Raw genomic sequence first — 23,353 nt, 5'->3', positions numbered from 1 at the left:
CAGACAGAGGCCGGGAGGACACAGCAACAATGCTGCCGCCATACTCGCTGGAACATATAAAAATACTCTTTTACCCTGCCGCCAGTGTCACGCCCCCAGCACAGCTTCTATTAGCGGTGGCATACAAATGCTATCGCAGGGCCCTATATCTAACCAAAAACACTGTCTCCTAAGCGCCTGCAATACCACTGGAGGGATCCCCTAGCCGAGAAGGAATGCTCACAGCTCCTACACTCGCAGAGTGGCAGGAGGCTGATATGCAAACCCTCGGGGACTTATACCGCGATGGCACGCTCATACCATATGAGTCCCTGGTGGCGGAGGAGGGGCTTTCGCCTGGGCAGTTTTTAGCACACTGCTCCTTGATGGCAAAGCTGACAGCTAAATGGGGGGATATGACCACGGAGCCCGCCCAACACCTAACCATACAGTATCTACATGTTATGGGAAGAAGCAGGCACCTTGTTTGCTGGTTTGCGGCGTCGCTCTGAACACACACAGCAATAAGCCTAGCACCACTCCACCGCAAATGGGAACTGGATCTGGGGCGGAAGTTAGCAGATAAGGAATGGGAGAGGATACTAAAAAGCCTGGTGCATATCCCCAGAAACATGAGATTTCGCCAAATACCGTTATTCATTGTACATAGGGCATATCTTACACCGAAGCTGATCAACAGATATTTTTACCGCAATGATGTGGCGTGCCCCAAGTGTAGTGAGCAAGGGGCAGGCCTACTACACATGCTATGGAGTTGCCCTAGAATAGGCACATACTAGCACACAATCAACAGGTTATTACAAGGCTGTACAGGCCTCACTATACCATTTGAATGGAAGGTGCACAACTTACACCATTTCAGGAGGATCCCTGCAGAAAAGGCGATGTCCTGGTTCCTAGATCTGGGGCTAGTGGTTGCGAAACGTCTCTTAACAAAGAGGTGGAAAGCGCAGGAACCACCACACGCGCGGGCATGGAGCCATTTGATTTTGGCATGGGCTAAGGTGGAGGGAATTGCCATTCTGAGGGAGAAAACACTGGGGCTACGGAAAGAACCCATGGCGGCTCACTGGGAAGGAATGCTCTGCACGCTACAACAGATGGAGAGGGAGGGACAAGGGAGACAACCTGAGAGAACGGATAATGAACACACAGGAGGGGATGCTCTCCCTATTAACAAACTGCCGTGATATTCCAGTACGGCTTCACCCGTTGGTTAAGCTCATGCACACAAGTAGTCACCGCTAATGTACAGTTACAATCACTACGTAAATGGTGAACTCTGGGTATGGGGTCTGGGGAGAGGGTGAGGGAGTTAAATGTATATATACTGGTCAAGCTGCTTTTGTTAAGGTTTTCTTTGTCCTTCTGAATGTCATCTGTTTGAATGCCCAAGGTGAGAGAAATGGAATGGACTTTTCACACTGACATGTTGGTAACACACTGCTATTGAATTGTAACCTATGCGTTTTGTAATATTGTTTTAGGATCCGAGCGACATTTCCCGATTCATGCCCTTATATAGGTATAATTCACATTACCCTAATATAGGCATAGAAATCATACCCATATTTAGACATAGCCCATGCAGTCCAAATACAGGCATGGCTACTTCCACCGGCACCAAAAAACCACAACGATTTCTTGGAAAGTCGACTTAAGCAGTCAGGGACATCCCCTTGCTTGAATATTGATTCGTCCAAGAACTCATGGAGTTTTCAAAGAACTACCATTCCCTTGGGGTTCTCTACTGACGTTATTATGCCCGACTTTACGTCAAACTAGGCACCTTCAAGGTATAAATATGCCTTCACTTGCTCTAGCAAAGACACAGTGGTTCGGAGCAGCTCGACTATCTACTTGCCTGACGCAGCTCGCTACAGCAAGTGCCGAAGTAAGCCGACCCTCCAGCTGATGCACTGATCGAGAAGCTGTCCTTTCTCTCGCCGAGAATCCAGCTCCAGTGTTTCCAAGCTCCCCTCGTGGGGTGTTGGGAAATCGAGTCCTGAGACAGAGATACCAGACCTCCTTCATTCTAACCTAAGGTATGGAGGTGATTAGACCCTAAGAGAAATCTTGGCTAGATTCTTGGCAAAGAAACTAAACCTATGCTACACCACACTTACTTCTTCCCTCGTACAAGACTTAGGTTAGGTACATTGGGGTAGGCGTATTTTAGAAGCACCAGTTGAGTACTTTTAGCCATTGTTATTTATGTATGTATTTATATATGGTTTAGAAACCATACCATGCTTTTACAGTATTGTTTTATAATACTCTTATCGCTGTATGCATTATACTTTGCAACCTGCATTACGATTGTAGCAATTGATTTCTATTGCATGAGAAAGATGACTCTTTAATAAACCCTTTTATTGGAAACGCCAGTCTCTCTAATTATCTGCACCTCTGATGAAAGGAAGCATGTACGATTGACTGAGTAAAATATCTATCTATTGTTTCCACGACTCTGAAGATACGTTTATTCTTGGGGAAACCAAGTTGTCATGTTTATGCGGTAGTCAGAAACTAATCCCTTCTTTTGAATTTGAGAAAGTTTCTAGTGACCTCTTAGCTAGCTGGCACTCATAATTAAGTTTAATATATTCGATAGAGACCTAGTCGACCTCAGTCCTACGTCAAATCTATAGGATATATTATTCCAATGCGCAGAGCCTATTGGGAATATATGAACTACACTACATGGCGCCCAATGTTTGGTAAGGCACTAATTTATCACCAGATACTAGAGTAACTCAGTCGTGCTTTTCACAGAGACCCCCTTTTCCCTTAAAATCTCCAATAGACGTCTGGAGTGGGTAAACGGCTAAAATATCTGCCATAACTGAGTAGGACGAAAATCCTATGAATTAGTTTTGGTTTGTTTAACGTTGAATGATAAAGTGTTCCAAAATATTGTGCACCTTATCTTCATTTCCTTGAAACTTGCTCTGCAAACTTTCATTAAACAATGTCGAATAACGGTGACAACAACGCGACTGGTGGAGCTGCAGCAACTGCAACACAACCGGGCTTAGACGTTACAGGTTTTCAACAAGATGCCCGGATGCTATAATCATACCAGAACATTTAAGGAAAACTATCACTATAAACCTGGCAACCCTACAACCAAGAGGTGGTAGGGTAATTCTTGTCATAGAGGCACATGAATATCGGTAGACAGAGGTATTCTATTCATGGATTTTCTTCCCTGAAGCAAATCCAGTATCACATGTGTTTCACTTCTATAAAGTAGAGGAACATCCAACGGAATACACGCCTTTGAAGGATGTTGAAATTCCACTAACTTACCAAGAGCATGCACTCTGGTTTAAAAGCGCCCTACAACATCAAAATCACATTACCAGGCTCGGTCCACTAGGTAGACCAGGAGCAACATGGCCGGTACTAGCCAGCTATACACCACATCCTGACATTGAAGAAATGACGGATGCAGAACTATTAGTTCAACTGAAACAACTAATCAAAATCCATAGACAATTGGTTCAATATGTCATGCGGACTCTAACAGTCTGTGATGTATTCCTATAGGTTCTGAATCGATCCCCCTATTCCTGACCCTATTCTGGTTAAACAAACCAACAAGTTAACTAACAGTCAGCCCATGAGGCAGAAAACCCCCATGATGCAGATACCGTTATCTGACGCAGTCACACTACGGCACAGGAACGTGTTATCTGATTAGGTCATAACGCTTGCGATCTAATTAGACAAGCGATATTCCTCCAGCCCCTGATAAGGCATACGGAGTTCTCATAACAAATCAAACCTATGACAACCTGGGCAAAACCCTGCGGCCATTGTTTTGATTTCACCGAGAACTTCAGTAAAAGAATGTGCTAACGAGCAAGTCGTATGACATCCTTATTGACGTATCTATGTCCATCCTTACGTCAATCTCGGCACCTTAAAGGTATAAATATTACCGATATTGCCCTATGCAAACACACGCGTGGTGACGAGACGGAGCAGCCATACTTGCCGAAGAGCAGAGCAGACCCCGCTGGCGCAGCCCCGCCTTCCTGACGCGCTGAGAGAAGCTGTTTTCTCCTGCCGAGAAATCCAGCACCGGCGTTTCCGGGTAGCCCTCGCAGGCAGCCTGGAATATCGAGACCAGAGACGAGAGATACCATCCCTCATTCAACCTAGATTCCAGGTACAGAACTGAATAACCCCTAACAGAGAATTCTTTAGTTATTCACTTGGCAAAAACAAACTTAACTTAAACTGTAACTTTCTATTCCCGCCCACGTATTAGACTTAGGTCAGGTACACGGGGTAGGCGTATTTAGAAGCACCAGTTGAGTACGTTTAGTCAAATGTATATGTGTATGTAATATATTTTATTCATTTAAAACATCTTATGGCTTAGAAACCATATCAATGTTTTTACAGTATTATTTTATACTATTGCTTTTAATGTATGCACTTTACTTAACTATAAGTATTGCAATAATATCGATCCATTTCTCTTGTATGAGAAAAGAGACTGATCAATAAATAACACCTTTTTATTGAACACGCCCGTCTCTTCCTTTTCTCTACATTCTGATGAGACTAAGAATGCACGTACTGACTGAGTAAAATAAATTGCCTTTTGTTCACACGACTCTCGAGATATACTCTTGATTAGGGGAGAGCAAAGTTGTCATGTTCTATGGTTGTCAGAAACTAAATCCCTTCTTGTCTAATCAGGGAAGTTAAGTCCTCCTTGAACATTCGAGAAAGTTTCTAGTGAACTCTGAGCTAAGCTGGCAAACCCAAAACTTTAAGTCTAGTATCGACAGTAGTAGACCTAGTTAACGTCTGGTCTAGGCCTTTACTGCTGTAGGTATTATTCCAATGCGCAGAGCCTATTGGGATGATAGGAACTACACTACATGGCGCCCAACGCGTTTGGAAAGGGCGATAAAACTAACGTAAGACATTTAGAGTAACTCAGTCGTGCTTTCTCACTCAGACCCCTTTTCCCATAATACTCCAAAGACGTCTGGAGTGGGTGAAAGGTTATATCCGCCAGACCTCGCAGGAGGGAACTCCTATGTATGGTTCTTGGTATAAGTCAACGTTGAAGGATACACTGTTCCAAAATATTGTGCATCTAATCTTTGTTTCCATAAGAAACCTGATCTGCAAACAAAAGAAATAACCTTTTGGACAGTAAAATGTCAGACAATGAGGATGAAAGAGAGGCAGTTAGATTAGCAACTGAACTCGCAGCAGCTGATGCTACCATGCAGGCAGCAGACGAGGATATAATACTCATCCCGGTCATTAAAAGGAAATCTATAACCATAAAACTTAAAGAAAATGGACTGACACCTAGAGGTGGTACAGTCATATTCGTAATTGAGGCACACGAATATCGGCAGACAGAGGTATACTATTCATGGATAAACTTTCCAGCAGCAAATCCTGTAACAAAGTACTTCCACTATTACAAAATAGAGGAACCTCCTGAAAATTACACTCCTTTCGAGGAGGTGGAAGTACCACTCAAATTTCAAGAGCATTTGCTCTTATTTGATGGCGCCCTAAAACATAATAATCACATCACCAGGCTCGGTCCTTTAGGTAGACCAGGAGCAACGTGGCCGGTCCTAGCCGGATACACACCACATCCAGACATCGATGGGATGTCTGCACCAAACCTTTTAACACAGCTAAAACAACTAATAAAAATACACAGACAATTAGTCCAATATGTGATGCGGACTTCAACAATTCAGCCAGCGATTAAACTCCCACAGCTGACCCCTCACCAGGGGAACACAAATAAAATTACACCACAGAACATCCAGTCCTGCCTAGGTAAAGTACCGGCTAAACGGGAACAAATACCATTCTGGCTAGCGCAGAAAATCACCCAAATAGAGGCGGTGTTTCCAGACACCACCCCGCTAGAAAAACACAGGATTCTGACTATCTGTCTTCCAATGGGAATCGCACCACACATTGAGGACTGTGACACTTGGGGTACAGTCTTTGCTTCCATCTACACAAAAACGCACGGTGTTCCATCCATTTCGGTAATACCAGATGTGCTAAAACAAATTCAAGATGAATATGGTCCTGAACCCGCTTTAACTCTTGGTATGAAATTACTAAAAGACTTCAAGCAGGTCTCGGCTATACTATTAGCCAACATAAAAGGAGAAGCAGCAAACGTGGCGATCCGCCAGAGGTTAAAAGAGACAGATATAGCAGACCAACCAGCTGAAATTGCCAGAATCATAGAAAAATCCTATGAGGAACTAGGTAGAGATAGTTTAGGTGGAATACCAGTAAAACCACAACTAATTGAAAGTCCTGAAAAAATATTTTTTAATAATAAATCTACATCACCAAAAAAGAACTGGGATGGAAACAAACAATCCAATCCTAAAGAAAAGAAATTCCAGTCCAGAGGAAGGTCTCCTAGGCGAAGAGAAAAATCTCCGAACCCAAGACAGAGGTCACCGCAGAGTGACCCCTCTGGGAATAGATATAACCTTAGAAATAGGGATAATATAAAAAAGCCTGATAGATATCAAGACATTGATACCCGTCCCTCTCAATCTTTTCAGACTTCCTCGCAGAAATCGGAAAGAAGAGGACGATCAGAACAAAGAGAAGAGCACGCCAAGTCCAAAGACAAGGAACCTGCTCAACTAAAAAAGAAATTACAATTTCCAAAGAAGAAGGTAGCCAGCATTAAAATAGTTAACAATGTCCTTATGAATCATCTGGAGACAGTGGACACGAATGAATATCTTCAAGTGGAAACTGCGGACACCAGAGTTAGCAAACCTCACAAAATATACGAAATTACATTACGTATAGAGGGAGATAAGACTAGGAAAATAAGGGGACTATTTTGGGATAATCTCTCCAAGGGCTATGATATCCTTCTAGCTGAAAAAGACTGGCCACCAGAGTTTGTCAGGGAGTGCCCTCATGGCGAAGAAATAATTATGCCTGCCTTCTCAAATCAAATTCCTATTCATAAAAAATACACACTTGCTAGAAAGTGGGCAGTGGCTCTAGCTCCTGCTTTATATAAAAATCACGTGGGATGGGATGAGGACTCTCCTCCTCACAAAATCCAGTTAAAATCACAACCTACTGCACAAAGGCAGTACCCAATTAAGCAAGAAGCTAAAAAACAGGTAAATGAAATACTAGATCAGCTAGAATACCAGGGGGTGATTGAAACTTGCACCTCACAAATGAACAACCCTTTGTTTCCGGTCTCCAAACCAGACAATTCATATCGTCTAGTTTTGGATTACCGACACCTTAACACATGTTGCAAAACTTTTGCAGTGCAAAACTCACATAGTGCTGCACTAATGAATAACATAGTGCGCAAAAAATACAAAACAACATTAGACATCTCTAATGGATTCTTTTGTCAAAACATAGCACCAGAGAGCAGATATTTAACTGCATTCTCAATAAATGGCACTCAAAAACAATTCTGTCGGTTAGCCCAGGGGTACAAGAACAGCCCGGGGGTATTCTCAGCGAGAGTAACAGAATTACTACAAATATATGATGATGAAGCATTATCTTATGTCGATGACATTTACTTAACAGATGATGACTTGGAGACTCACTTGAAAAGAGTTAACACCATAATACTTGGGTTCGCAGCAGAGGGTTACAAATTCAACTTTAAAAAATCCAGAATTGCCCATCTGACAGTCCTATTCTTAGGATATGAGTTATCAAGTGAAGGCAAAAGCCTGGCTGACAATTTCCTAGAGAAATGTGCCGTAATCCAAGCACCTAGAACACTAAAAAACCTACAGTCAATTCTAGGCTTCCTAAATTTCGGAAGAACATACATTGCAAATTACGCAGAAAGGGTCAAACCCCTTTATGATCTGATAAAACCAGATTTTAAAAGATCCAATTGGACTCAAATACACACAGAAATTTTGAGATCCCTACAAACAGACATGCTAATTAAAACAAAATTAGAAACACGTGATAACACACGCAATCTTGTGATTCGAGTCATCCCAGGGAGATGCGGATTCACATACCTGACCTCTAATGAGGGAGAAAAGGTACCAATTGCATTCAAATCACACTTGTACACTAAGGCTGAAATGAAATTTAGCCCAACGGAAAAAATTCTTACTGCAACACAGACAGCTATAGCAAAAGAACGAGCCCTGGCACAAGGTAAACGAATAATAATCGTGACACCGATACCAGCCCTAGAGGCTGTAACAAAAGCAAGCATTCCAAATGCTAAGGCTCTCCATCCGAGATGGATACAATGGGCTAATTCTCTTGCTGCAACAGACGTGGCGTACGAATTTGATCCTTACTTAAAAACACAAGAATTTCTCCAATATGAATTTGAATGTCCTCCGCCGACCGAAATTTTGCCTCTAGAACACTACGGCTGTATAATATATACAGACGGATCAGCACAACCCGCAGTGGGGGGTAAGCAAGCTTACCGTGCTGCGTGCGCGATCGTTAAAGGTCGCTGGCACGAAGGAAAATTTAAACCAGCAATCACTAAAACACAATCTTTAGGAGATTGTACAGCTCAGCGAGCTGAACTACTGGCGTTCAAGATGGCGCTTGAAAATACCGATCGAGAATTCCCCACACTCATAGTGTGCGATTCGTATTATTGCGTTCAGTCTTATAATGAATATTTGCAGATCTGGCTTCAAAATGGTTTTAAGGATGCAAAAGGAGGCACAATCAAGCATAAAATGCTCTGGGAACAAGTAGTTCTTTTACAAAAAGAACTACCAAAGACTCACGTGATACATACGCTGAGTCATCAACGTGATGGCGTTCACGTTGCAGGGAATTCATTGGCTGATGAGGATGCGAAGGCAGCTGTGCAAACAGCTTCCGTAGCTGCCATCACCCGGTCAAAAACAAAAATAGACAGCGAAATATTACAAGCTGTCAGCGCTTCAGAAAAGGATTCGATAGAAACACTCCCGAAAGGCTTTCCAGTAAAATACTCATACATAACTGATGCGAACAATGTTCCTTTTGCTCGAATCCCTGGAGTGGGGGATAGGGCAATTCCAAACATGGAACATAGGTTAGGACTAATAATAGCGGCACACGAAGGGCTTGCGTCTATCCATGCGGGCGTCTCAGCCACAGTATCATTATTAAAACAGAGATACTGGTGGCCACAAATGAGAAGACAAACAAGGAACTATGTTCTAGAATGTGAAATATGTCAAAAAATGAAAGTATCAACGGTGAGACGTCCAGCGCAGACGCCCCTTCTAATCTCGGATAAACCATTAGCCTGTGTTTATCTAGATCACTGCGGTCCCTTACAAAGGGACGGTAACTATAAATATATCTTGGTCGCAGTGGATTCATGCACGAGATTCATATGGATGTGGCCCCAGCGAACGGCTGACGCCAGAACTGTTATAAAAGATTTGCGAGTCTTTATCGGCACATACGCAATTGGCATGCTGCATTCGGACCACGGTCCTGCTTTTAGCTCTAGAGCTTATAAGGAGGCCATGGTCAGCATGGGCGTGGCATTGCGGTACTCTTGTCCATTTCACCCTGAGGGGAACGGAATTGTTGAAAGAAAAAACCGTGACATAAAGCAATCTATAACGGCAAAGGTATTAGGTTCGGGAGCTGGGTGGGTCAAACATCTAATAAGTGTCCAACGTAGTCTAAATAACTTGCCAAGAAATTCTCTGAAGGGATTCAGTGCGTACGAATTATTATTTGGAACTAGGATGTTGATCTCTGACATTGATAGTCAGACTTCAGTGGTGAAAGAAAAAAGCTTTGATATCAAAGACCGTTTGGCTATTTTGCAGGACTTAAACAAAACAAGAAAAGACCTGAGCAACATAAAGTTGAAACAACAGCCAACAACCACTGAAGAACCACCACCTGTCCCAGCAAGACCTGTCTGGATTCCAAAAGTCGGGGATCTAGTCAGGGAAAAGATCGCGGTAAAGAAGGAATTTGGGCCTTCTTACAGAAAAGCAGTTCCTGTCTTGTCTGTCAACGGGACAAGATCAGTTGTACTACCGCCACTTGCTGGTAAAAAGGAGAACCGAGTTGTATCCATCGACCTGGTAAAACCACAACATGTGGCCGATAACAAACAGTAGGCCAAGTGGACTCCCAATAAGTAGCAGAACACCAAGGTTTGCTACCAGTACAGAGGTCCTAACGAAGAGGCTCATCACATTCGAAACGCCTACAGAAGAACAACAAGGACTATGCAACAATGCAATAGAACTCAGACCTCTGAAAACCCAAATAAAAACATTTAGCAGAGACACACCAATCTATAATGAAGTACCAAGTGAAAATGCAAGAAACAAAAATCCTGAACCAATTGGAACAATTGACAGAACTGCATCCGGCTACTTCATAAACTTCGATGATTCCTCTGAAGGCTTCAGTGAATCAAAGACACAGCCATCATCAAAAACCTTTAAAGATAAAGCTAAAGAACTTTTGAACCAACTGAAAGAAACATATCTGATTTCTCCATGGATCGAATTTTGGGTGGGTTTTGGTGCATTTATCCTCATACTTTGGCTCATCATGGTACTAACTTTGGGACGCTTCGTTGAGGGAAAATATGCTAAAATGGACACAGCAAGTCAGAAAATCAACTTGATCCTCAAACCACACACATCTTCACACGTCGAGAAAAGAGAACTTTCTTCAGTCAACTTCACAGCCAATCCTATACCTGGTGGGGTAGCCTGGGACAACACTGACTATGAAATTTATGGTCCGGTCGAAATCCTGAAATATCCACACCAAATTAAGATCTCATTGAGTGACTTTGCAAAACCAAGCTCATTTGCTGATGATTGGGACTTCGAAAGCATTAACAATATGATGTCTGACTTAGTAATGTCTGCTAAATTTACCAAACATGATTATTTGCAGGGTTCTACAAATTATGATAGTATGTATTGCTATAACCACTATGGTAACCATTTTTTACATAGATCTGCATAACCTAGAAATGTTTTAAATTATAATCAATGGGAACATTGTGCAACCCCTCCAAAAGGAAGCTCAAGGACCTTCTATGACAAATATTCACACTTTTCAGGTTTTAACACAAGTAATGCTGAAGCATTCTATTTTAAATTGTCAAACAAGACAGGGACAAAGACCATGATAACCAACACAAAATTGATATATTCAGACTCATTTTTTGAAAAAATGAATACTTTTGGTTTTGATTATTGGGACAAAAATGTTGAATTGAAAAGTGTTTGGGGCACAAAAGATTGGCAAGTACAGGGTATAGAAGCTTTGTTTAGAGCCTGCATGATCCCAGAACAAATGATATTTTTAAATGACACTGTTCAACAAACCACCTGTCTTGGCTTAGCCAAAATCAAAGATTTAAATAAACCGTCTATTCCAAAGCCAACGATGTTTAGCAACACTTCTACAGATGAAGAGATAGACGTAAACCATATATTAAACCAAAACAGAACACATCCTGATTGGAAACAATGGTTGATCTGGCCCACAGATACTAATAACTGTCAAGACAGATTCCTGAACAAAACACAGGGGTTCAAAATGACCAGGCCAGACCCAAGATATCCTCAAAGACATCACCCAGGGATAATAACAACCTACAGTGTGGGCAAATTATGCCTTCAATGGCTACAAACTTCCACACTGGCAGAAATTAAGCAACACCTAACTTTACTTACTGATGGTGCTGACTTGCGTGATTTCACTATGGGACGACGCAAACAGCGTCAAAAGCGTTTCATAGCAGCCTCTGTATATGCAGCATACAATGAGGCCTGGAAGGTTACTCAAATTGAAACAGCAGAGAGAATATGGGAAATTGACCGTATTAATTTGGAAAAATCACTTTCTGTAGTGGACAATGGGTTAATGACTCTGTCCTCCAGAATTTTTTCTTTGGACAGCATTGTGTCTTCAGCAATCGACATATTATCGCAAGACTTACTGTTATTACAACACGGTCAGTCACAATTGCGCTCTATTGTACAGCTTGGCTGAACGTTACAAAATCTGCGTTCAGGCTATGTGCCTTGGCGTTTAATCAACACAACGTCACTATTCCAAATCTTTAACCTTACTGATAGACAAATCAGTATGGCACAAAAGGGTGCTGATTATACAATCTTGAGCATTGAAAAACTCGAAAGATTACCAGTGACAATGTCAGAACGACCTGTCAGTGAATGGATAATACATGGGATAATAAATATTCCAATCTCAACCTTCAGGTTTCAATACTGCCAAAAATATATACAGGCTGGCATGTACGAGAAATTGGGAAAGGGGTACATTAAAACAACATGGAACCTGCCCTATTCACATGCATGTGTCAGTAATAAAGGACAGAAAGTGTTTCTTAGTGGCAATAATTGTGAGATGTCACTAAGCGGCACGCTTCTGTGTAACGGAATTAGTTTGCATGGAGCCTGTGAAGGGAATTCATACAACCTTTCATGTCACTAGCAAGGCGCACCTGCAACAGAAATAGAACCATTCTTTCAAAGACTCTATAATGGGAGTTACATTCTAATTGTAGACCGCAGATGTTGTAGTCTTATGCCCGGGACTCCTTATCTAGTCACTACGACTGCGAAGGTCAAGTGCTGTGGACGCTCATTGTTCCCCAGCTCCTTTCCAGACAGGGAGGCAAGGGCATGGCCCAATTTGAAAATTACTTCTATTCGAATAGATACTTTAAGCAGAATGAAAACAGTGCTTCTTTAGACGCCTACAAGGCTCACGTCATCAAAAGAAACGTATGATCTACAAGTCGCAAGGACGACTGCAGAGATACATTCATTGTTATCAACTAATTCCCCCATGCATTTCGCGGAAATTCTAAACGAAATCTTAAATATTTCTGATACCAATGGGGTCTCAAAGGTATTTAAGACAGTATTTTCGATGGCATTAACACCATTCAAAGCCATACTGGGTATTTTTCCAGATTTCGTCCATTCGATTTCTTGGCGGACTTCCCCTGATCTTGGGACTAATTGCAGGAATCCTATTCTTAGTCCTTATTTTTCGTTATGGCAACCCATGTCACAGACAAAACTCTTGCGACAAGGGAAGAAACAATCCTAGCCATTGGATACCGGGACCGGATATCAAAAATCCTGGGACTCTCCCGGCTTAGAGACCTGAACATGACTTGGTTTCTATCATTTCGACCAATGTGGCAAAGATGTGTTTTACCTGTATTAAGGTGTCTGCTATGCGGAGAAGAATGCGTGTTAGACACCTGTCTGACGCTACAATCGGATGCGCCAATGGATGCAGAAACATTGTTGAGCCCGATCAAGGTTCACGCTTTGTGCTGCCCTCAAAGGCTACCAATCCTGATGACGGCATTCGTGGAAGCTTCACCACTACGATTGATGGGTAGTGAAGTTCAAGATGAAAGCAGCATCGACCAGGTACGACCTTCTGTCAGCAATGCGAATCAGAATGTCAATGGAGACAATCATGCACATGAATGCATGATTACACCTATTTCCGAGTTAGTGGAACTTTCCCAGGAAGCTGTTGACAGTTTTTTCGAAAGCCTAAATGATATGATGTTCTCGCCAGAACAGAAATAGAGACTTTTGAACAAGCTCGCACACGGCGTTCCCTGAATTCGGCCTTCAACTTTAAAAATAAAGTCACATGAACAATTTTCCCTTCAGTTCACGGACAGCAATTTTCAGCAGCCCCAGAATATTTTTGCATATTTTTCGGGACACTATCTTCTGCTTAAAGTAAGAACTATTCTTAAAGAACTAAAATTTCTAATTTTAGATAGCTTATAGACATTAGCTGCCCGCTGGTATGTTCACTGTTATTTTATTCTGTGATGGAATGGTCTCGAACTTTTTTTCTGTATTAAGAGCCATTTCATGTGTAATTCTCATATACCAAATAGCAATAATGTATACTAATGCGATTACTTTGGCGTTATTCTACAGCTTGAGTGCATACAATACATATGTCTGCAACTTTTCAGTATATTTGAAAATTTCAAAATGCATTTATGTATTTTGGGGTGGTAAGGTATACACAATACTCTATAGTATGTTGTACTATGTTTTACTATGCATAGATTAGTAAATATGACCATAGTTAGCGTGGACTGGGTGTGATGTATTCCTATAGGTTCTGAATCGATCCCCCTATTCCTGACCCTATTCTGGTTAAACAAACCAACAAGTTAACTAACAGTCAGCCCATGAGGCAGAAAACCCCCATGATGCAGATACCGTTATCTGACGCAGTCACACTACGGCACAGGAACGTGTTATCTGATTAGGTCATAACGCTTGCGATCTAATTAGACAAGCGATATTCCTCCAGCCCCTGATAAGGCATACGGAGTTCTCATAACAAATCAAACCTATGACAACCTGGGCAAAACCCTGCGGCCATTGTTTTGATTTCACCGAGAACTTCAGTAAAAGAATGTGCTAACGAGCAAGTCGTATGACATCCTTATTGACGTATCTATGTCCATCCTTACGTCAATCTCGGCACCTTAAAGGTATAAATATTACCGATATTGCCCTATGCAAACACACGCGTGGTGACGAGACGGAGCAGCCATACTTGCCGAAGAGCAGAGCAGACCCCGCTGGCGCAGCCCCACCTTCCTGACGCGCTGAGAGAAGCTGTTTTCTCCTGCCGAGAAATCCAGCACCGGCGTTTCCGGGTAGCCCTCGCAGGCAGCCTGGAATATCGAGACCAGAGACGAGAGATACCATCCCTCATTCAACCTAGATTCCAGGTACAGAACTGAATAACCCCTAACAGAGAATTCTTTAGTTATTCACTTGGCAAAAACAAACTTAACTTAAACTGTAACTTTCTATTCCCGCCCACGTATTAGACTTAGGTCAGGTACACGGGGTAGGCGTATTTAGAAGCACCAGTTGAGTACGTTTAGTCAAATGTATATGTGTATGTAATATATTTTATTCATTTAAAACATCTTATGGCTTAGAAACCATATCAATGTTTTTACAGTATTATTTTATACTATTGCTTTTAATGTATGCACTTTACTTAACTATAAGTATTGCAATAATATCGATCCATTTCTCTTGTATGAGAAAAGAGACTGATCAATAAATAACACCTTTTTATTGAACACGCCCGTCTCTTCCTTTTCTCTACATTCTGATGAGACTAAGAATGCACGTACTGACTGAGTAAAATAAATTGCCTTTTGTTCACACGACTCTCGAGATATACTCTTGATTAGGGGAGAGCAAAGTTGTCATGTTCTATGGTTGTCAGAAATTAAATCCCTTCTTGTCTAATCAGGGAAGTTAAGTCCTCCTTGAACATTCGAGAAAGTTTCTAGTGAACTCTGAGCTAAGCTGGCAAACCCAAAACTTTAAGTCTAGTATCGACAGTAGTAGACCTAGTTAACGTCTGGTCTAGGCCTTTACTGCTGTAGGTATTATTCCAATGCGCAGAGCCTATTGGGATGATAGGAACTACACTACAAGTCCAACCTCCTATAAGGATTCCACAACAAACCCCTCACCAGGGGAACACAAATAAAATCACACCACATACTAAAGTCATTGGTAAATTGCCCGCAAAAAGGGAAAAATTCCATTCTAGATAGCTCAAAAAATTACTCAAATCGAGGCAGTATTTCCCGATACTACCCCTCATGAGAAACACAGGATTGTAACAATCTGTTTACCAATGGGGATCGCACCACATCTGGAGGACTGTGATACTTGGGGTACAGACTTTGCTGCAATCTACACAAAAACACATGTGTTCCGTCTATGGCGGTAATACCATATGTCCTTAAACAGATTCAAAATGAATACGGGGCAGAGCCTGCTTTAAATCTAGGTATGAAACTACTGAGAGATTTCAAACAGGTCTCAGCTATAATATTAGCTAATATTAAAGGTGAAGCAGCATCCGTTCCGTGGCGATCCGCCTAAAGCTAAGAGAATTTGATGTAACTGAGCAACCATATGACCTGGCCAGAATTATTGAAAAATCCTATGAGGAACTAGGTAGAGATAGTTTGGGTGGGAAACGAGTCAAACCCCAACTAACAGAAAGTCCTGAAAAGGTCTTTATTAAAAACACTCTCACTACTCCCAAAAAGAAGTGGGAGAACACTAAACAAACTTCTAAAGAGAAGCGTTCTCAGTCCCAGGGAAGGTCTCCACAAAAGGAGCCCTCTGAAAAGAGGTATAACCTCAGGAACAGGGATAATTTGAAAAAACTGATAGATATCATAGATCATGAAGGATCATTTGGAAACAGTGGACTTGAATGAGTACATCCAAGTGGAAACGGCCAATACCAGGGTTAGTGTACCCCATAAGTTATATGAAGTAACGCTCCGGATGGACGAGGACATAACTAGGAAAATAAGAGCACTCTTTTGGGAGAAGCTCTCTAAGGGTAATGACATCCTTCTAGCTGAAAAAGACTGGCCACCTAATTTCGTCAGGGAGTGCCCACATGGCGAAGACATCATTATGCCAGCCTAAAACCATATTCCAATTCACTTAAAATACACCTATGCCAGAAAATGGGCTGTAGCCCAGGCTGCAGCATTATATAGAAATCATGTAGGATGGGATGAGGATTCTCCTCACCATAAAATCCAGTCAAAAACTCAACCAACTACTCAGAGGCAGTATCCAGTTAAGCAAGAAGCTACCAAGCAGGTCAGGGAGATATTAGATCAACTTGAATACCAAGGGGTGATTGAAACATGCACCTCGTCAATGAACAATCCTTTGTTTCCTGTGTCCAAACCTGACAATAAATATCGTCTAGTTTTGGACTACTCGTTCTCGTTAAGGTACGTGCATTAGGTTACTTAGGCGGAATCCATGTAGACTATTACTCTAATTATATCCTCACTATTGGCCCTTTATTTCCCATTAGGAATCTCCATCTATACCCACTCGCGTTCTACCCACATAGCAGCATACGTCGGCCGGGCGCCCCACCCACTACTATTTACCCGTGGTCCACTGAATTGTCTCCTCTGCAGAGTGCTTCAGGTGAACAATTTTAACCTCTCTCTGATAAGCGACTGGACTATTTAGATAACGGAACAATTGCTATCTAATTCCTTGTATGTAAGAACGAATAGTGTCCAGAGTAGGATCATGAACATGGCCATAATCAGTGTTTCCTCTTCTTTTCATCAGGAACTATTATTGAAAGCCACATTGTTCGGTTCCCTGGATTTTTATCTATTACCTACTTCCACTGGAGGGCACATTCAGGGATCCTTCAGGTATTTCATAAAGTACATTGTTAACCCGTTCAGCTACATAGGATCTTAGGACCTTAGACGGCCTTTCGACCGTAACTAAAAATGGAGCCTATATCCTAATATTGTGTCTTACGATAAATATGGAGGTGCAACTATGGCTTTGTGAATAATAAAAAGTTGCTCCGAAATAAAACAACTTCCTTATTGCACTAATATTTTAAAACCCCCCAAAAATTGTTTTAAACAGTGTCCTAAATCTATAAATAAATACCACCGGGCTCTAACTGAATTGAACTTTATCTCAACCACAGGACTACAACGTCCAGCACCCAGTGTGAATTGAATTAGAGAGCATTACCCTTCTTGTTCGTAGGACCTCCAGCCACAAGTAACTGGGCCCTTATGATTGGAATTCCAATATAGGTAACATACTGTTTAACTCCTTTTTTTTATGTCTAAACCAGGTTTATATATAATGTTTAAGATATATGACTAATATGTCATACTTTTAAAGTCTGAAAACCTCTACCACCCTAAAGGACTATGCCAATTACCCCCTTGTTTGGAAAATACTATGTAAATGATATACTTGACAATAACTGATACCTGTCAAATGGAGGTCGTGTGTTCTAAATCGGAACTCCCGATCCCTATTTTTGATCGTTATACTATCACTCGATGGGTCTTTGGTCCCTTTGCCAGAATTCCGTCAAATGTGCGCAAATAATGAATGTGTGTATGTATGAAGAATATTTAAAAACATCTTGAGTATGAGAGGTGTTATGAAATTTATTTTATGGTTCGCTTAGGTAGGTTATCATATTGCCTCTAGCAGATCTCACCTAACCGGGAGTCTGTTTTAGGGAGTGTCACTAAGTAGTCGGGCATTGCACAGCCTCAAGAAGTCAATCGTACAGTGATCATACTAATAACCAATATTGATGTACAATGTAAAATTTATTAAAAAATAGAAAATGTATGATGGAATAATCTAAAACTGTATTGTTTGCGTAGAACAAGAATCTAAGACACTTTTTTTATTTTCAGATTTTATACCTGTTTCCCTCCCAGTAAACATCTTCTAGCCCTGACGAAGGTGTGGCCCAATTGGCCTGTCACCGAAACGCGCGTCGGCTTGTGTTTCCAGGAATACGGCATACTGTCCTATATCCATCAGGACCGTGCATATGTTATCTGCCCCATGGAATAACATTCTGACTTATACAACAAATGTACCATCTATGTGTTGTATATACCAGGACTATATGAATGAAAGTTGAATGTAAGGTGAATGAAAGAATTTTAGGTCGAGTGAACTGAAATTAGTAAGTATGAGAGTATGAATGAAGTGTGAAAAATTACTGGGTAGGTCTTAATGTAGGATGAATTTTCCTTCTTTTTATTTTTTCCCTCACTAATGGATGTTCGTTGATGTTCTAAAATATATTATGTGGATTTAAAATGCAATCGATCTTTGAACCTTTTGTTATATCAATTTTATGAATACAAAAAAAAAAAAAATATATATATATTCTAAAAAATCCTCTTTGAGTATACTTGGATTGATCTGATTCTTGTCATGTGCAATGCTGGCTCTTAGATAAATCACCCCGCATATACTGTTTGGATCCTATCTCTAGGACCTTTATATCACAAGGCAGGGTTGTTTCTCTTTTTCTATTTTCAGTAGTTTTGGTCTACACACATTTAAACTCTTGTTGCAAATCCTTTGCAGTACAAAATGCACACAGGTTAGCACTAATGAATAACATTGTGCGTAAAAAATATAAAAGAACATTAGATATTTCTAACGGTTTCTTATGTCAAAACATTGCACCTGAAAGCAGGTACTTGACGACTTTCTCAATTATGGGGACACAGCATCACTTCTGTCGTCTCTCCCAGGGATTCAAGAATAGTCTGGGGTTATTTTCAGCTAGAGTAACAGAGTTAATACAAATGTATGATGATGAGGCATTATCCTATGTCGATGACATCTATCTAACAGACGATGACTTGGACAGGCACTTGAACAGGGTGAACATCATAATAATACTTGGCTTCGCATCTGAAGGGTACAAATTCAATTTTAAAAAATCACGAATTGCCCATTTAAACGTCCTTTTTCTGGGATATGAGTTATCAAGTGAAGGCAAAAGCCTGGCAGCCAACTTTTTAGAAAAATGCGCGCTGCTCCAACCTCCAAAACGCTGAAAAACTTACAGTCAATGCTAGGTTTCCTAAATTTCTGAAGAACTTACATTCGAAACTACGCAGAAAGGGTTAAACCTCACTACGAACTAATCAAACATGATTTTAAAACTACTAATTGGACTAAAAAACGCTCAGAAATTTTGCGTTCAATGCCAACAGACATGTTAGCAACAACACATTAACAGACACGCGTAACGTACGCAACCTTGCAATAAGAATAATTCCAGGGAGATGCGGATTCACTTACTTAACCTTTAATGAAGGTGAAAAAGTACCAATCGCTTCTAAATCACACTTGTACATACAAGCTGAAATGAAATTCAGTTCTACAGAAAAAAGTCTGCCAGCGGTTCAAACTGCAGTAGCAAAAGAAAGAGCCCTCACGCAGGGAATGAGCATAATGGTCGTTACTCCTCTAACTGCCTTAGAGGCAGTGACAAAAGCGAGCATTCCGAATGCAAAGGCTTTACATCTGAGATGAATACAATAGGTTAATTCTCTTGCTGCAACAGACGTTGAATATGTTTTTGACCCCTATTTGAAAACACAAGAATTTCTACAATATGAACAAGAATGTCCTCTGCCCAATGAGATTCTGCCTCTAGAACAGTACGAATGTATAATTTATACAGACGGATCAGCACAGCCCGCAATTGGGAGTAAACAAGCTTATAGTGCTGCGTGTGTGATCGTTAAAGGTCGCTGGCGCGAGGGTAAATTCTGACCTATGGTCACAAAAACTCAATCTCTTGGAGATTGTACAGCTCAGCGAGTTGAACTACAAGCATTCAAGATGGTGCTTGAAAATACCGATCGCGAATTCCCCACACTTATAGTGTGCGATTCTTACTACTGTATTCAATCTTACAATGAATACTTGCAGAACTGGATTCAAAATGGTTTCAAAGATGCAAAAGGTGGCACAATCAAGCATAAGTTGCTTTGGGAACAAGTAGTTCAATTGCAGAAAGAACTACAAAAGGCTCACGTGATCCATACACTGAGTCATCAGCGTAATGGCGTTCACGTTATAGGGAATTCATTGGCTGATGAAGCCGCAAAGGCAGCTGTGCAAACGGCTTCCGTAGCTGCAATCACTCGTTCAAAAATGAAATTAGACGGCAAAATAATGCCAGCTGTCAATGCCACAAGCAAAGGCAGCGGTGCAGCATTACCTCAAAATTATCCACTCGAATATTCATACATAATTGATGCCAACTCTGTTCCTTTTGCTCGAAACCCTGAAGTGGGGGATAGAGTCATTCCAAACAGGAGACATAGAGTAGCTTTGATACACGAAGCACATTTGGGAGAGGGTCTGATACATCAAGGGATCTCTAAATCTATACTACAATTAAAAGAAAAGTACTCTGCCCATATTCACGAATTTGCAATAAATTGCCATGACTGCAACAGAGATCGCAGCAGAGAAGGCCACGAGATACCTGACTACAGTGTAGCCAGCCCAGTACAGACACCATTGATAGACAGCATTAGACTATCTACACGCAGACGTCACTATGGACGAATGCGGTCCCACAACTATTAGGACAGATTCATTTGGATGTGGCCTCAGCGCTCGGCTGACGCCCGAACTGTTATAAAAGATTTGCAAGTCTTTATCGGCACATACGCAGTTGGCACGCTACATTCTGACCAGGGTCCTGCATTTAGCTCCAAAGCTTACAAGGAGGCCATGGCCAACCTGGGCGTTGCATTGCGGTATTCTAGTACATTCCATCCTGAGGGAAATTCGGTTGTGGAGAGAAAAAACCTGGACATAAAGCAGTCTATAGCAGCTAGGGTATTAGGCTCGGGTGACAGGTGGGTCAAACATCTAATAAGTGTCCAACGTAGTCTAAATAATCTGCCAAGAAATTCCCTGGGTGGAATCACTCCATATGAAATGCATTTTGGTACTAGAATGATTGTCCAGGACCTTGATCGTCACACTTCAGTGGTAGAACAAAAACCCTTTGATATCATGGACCGTTTGGCTGTTTTGCAGGACTTAAATGAAACAAGGAGAAGTCAAAGCAACACATTACAGAAGCCAATGACCACTGAAGGGGAACCACCCGTCCCAGCAAGGCCTGCCTGGATTCCAAAGATTGGTTATCTAGTCAAAGAAAAGATCGTGGACAAGAAGGAATTTGGGCCTTCTTACAGACAACCAGTACCTGTGCTAGCAATCCACGGATCAAGAACAGTGTTACTGCCGCCCCTTGCTGGAAGAAAGGAGAACAGGAACGTATCCATCGACCTGGTAAAACCACATCATGTGGTAATCAGAAGTAGTAGGCCAAGTGGACTCCAAAGATGTAGCAGACGACCAAATCTGGCTACTATCCAAGAGGTTCAAACTGAGAGACTCATCACCTTTGAGGAATCCGCAGTGCGAAAAGAAGGACTAAGTAATAAAGCCATGGAACTTATGCCTCTTGAGACCCAAATACCAGTTCGTCAAGACACTCCTGTCTACAATGATATAGCATCTGACTATACTAATATGACAAGGGATCCAGTAGTTCCAGTGATTTCCAGTATTCCTGATGAAATACCTATCATTGACAGAACTACCTCTGGCTAGTTCATTAACTGAGGATCCCAGTGAGCCTGAAACAATGCCAGCAAATACAACTTTTAAAGAACAAGCACCAGAACATTTTTTAACAACTGGAAAAGACTTATCTGGTTTCTCCATGGGTTGAACTTTGGATTGTGCTAGGCGTACTTTTTCTCCTACTTTGGCTGATTCTTGTATTAAGTTTGGGAATGCTGATAAATGGAAGATATAGTAAAATGGACACAGCAAATAAGAACATCACCTTACTCCTCAAGCCACACAAATCATCTCATCGTGAACAAAGAGACATAACATCAGTGAACATTACAGCCCTTCCTATACCTGGTGGTATAGCTTGGGACAGAACTGATTATGACATCTTTGGGCCTGCAGAGCTGTTGAAGATTCCACACCAATTCAAGGTCTCCTTGAGTGACGTTGTCTCACCCAGCACATTTTCTGATGATTGGGACTTTGAGAGTGTTAATAATATGATGTCAGTCTTAGAGATGTCTGCAAAATGTAAAAAGCATGAATACTTAGAAGGTTCATCAGATTATAAACAAATGTATTGTTATAATCACTATGGTCATCATTATTTGCACAAATCTGCAAACCCTAGAAATGTTTATACTTATAATCAATGAGAACATTGTCCAAAGCCACCAAAAGGTAGCTCAAAACATTTTATGAAAAATGTCCATACTTCTCAGGTTTTAATGTCTCACCGGAAACATTTGACTTTAAAAATGTTAATAAGACAGGAATGAAAAGTATGTTGACTAATACTAAGCACATTTATTCTGCAGCCTTTTATGCTCAGCTTTCCTCGTTAGGTTTTGACTTTTGGACCGACAACATTGAAACAAAAACTGTCTGGGGCACAAAAGATCGGGAATAGAAGCTTTATTACAAGCCTGGGTAATACCCCTGCACAAATAATGTTTTTGAACAACACTGTCCAGCAGACATCCTGTCTTGGCCTAGCCAAGATAAAAGATTTAGACAGAACATCCATACCTACACCCACCCCTGATAGTAAAAACACTACAGAAGGAGGGCTCGACGTCAAAACAATTTTACCTAACGACAGAACTGATCATGATTGGAAGAAATGGTTAATCTGGCCCACAGACACAAACAATTGTCAAGATGGATTCCTGAATAAGACACAAGGGTTTACATTCACTAGGCCAGATTCAAGATATGTCCAGAGACAACATCCAGGGATAGTAACAACATACAGTGTAGGAAAAATGTGCCTTGAGTGGCTACAAAAGCCC

The 23,353-nt window shown here is 41.3% G+C and overlaps 1 long non-coding RNA gene across 2 annotated transcripts in view; it reads right to left on the bottom strand.

The window, feature by feature from the left end:
- Positions 1-23,353, bottom strand: part of LOC144772429 (uncharacterized) — a 1,363,881-nt gene that overhangs the window by 41,746 nt on the left and 1,298,782 nt on the right. The gene's annotated exons all lie outside the window — the stretch shown is intronic.

Source organism: Lissotriton helveticus, chromosome 8 (genome assembly GCF_964261635.1).
Source record: "Lissotriton helveticus chromosome 8, aLisHel1.1, whole genome shotgun sequence".
Classification (NCBI taxonomy): Eukaryota; Metazoa; Chordata; class Amphibia; order Caudata; family Salamandridae; genus Lissotriton; species Lissotriton helveticus.
Note: the sequence above shows the minus strand (reverse complement) of the source record. Positions and strands in the feature narration are given on the sequence as shown.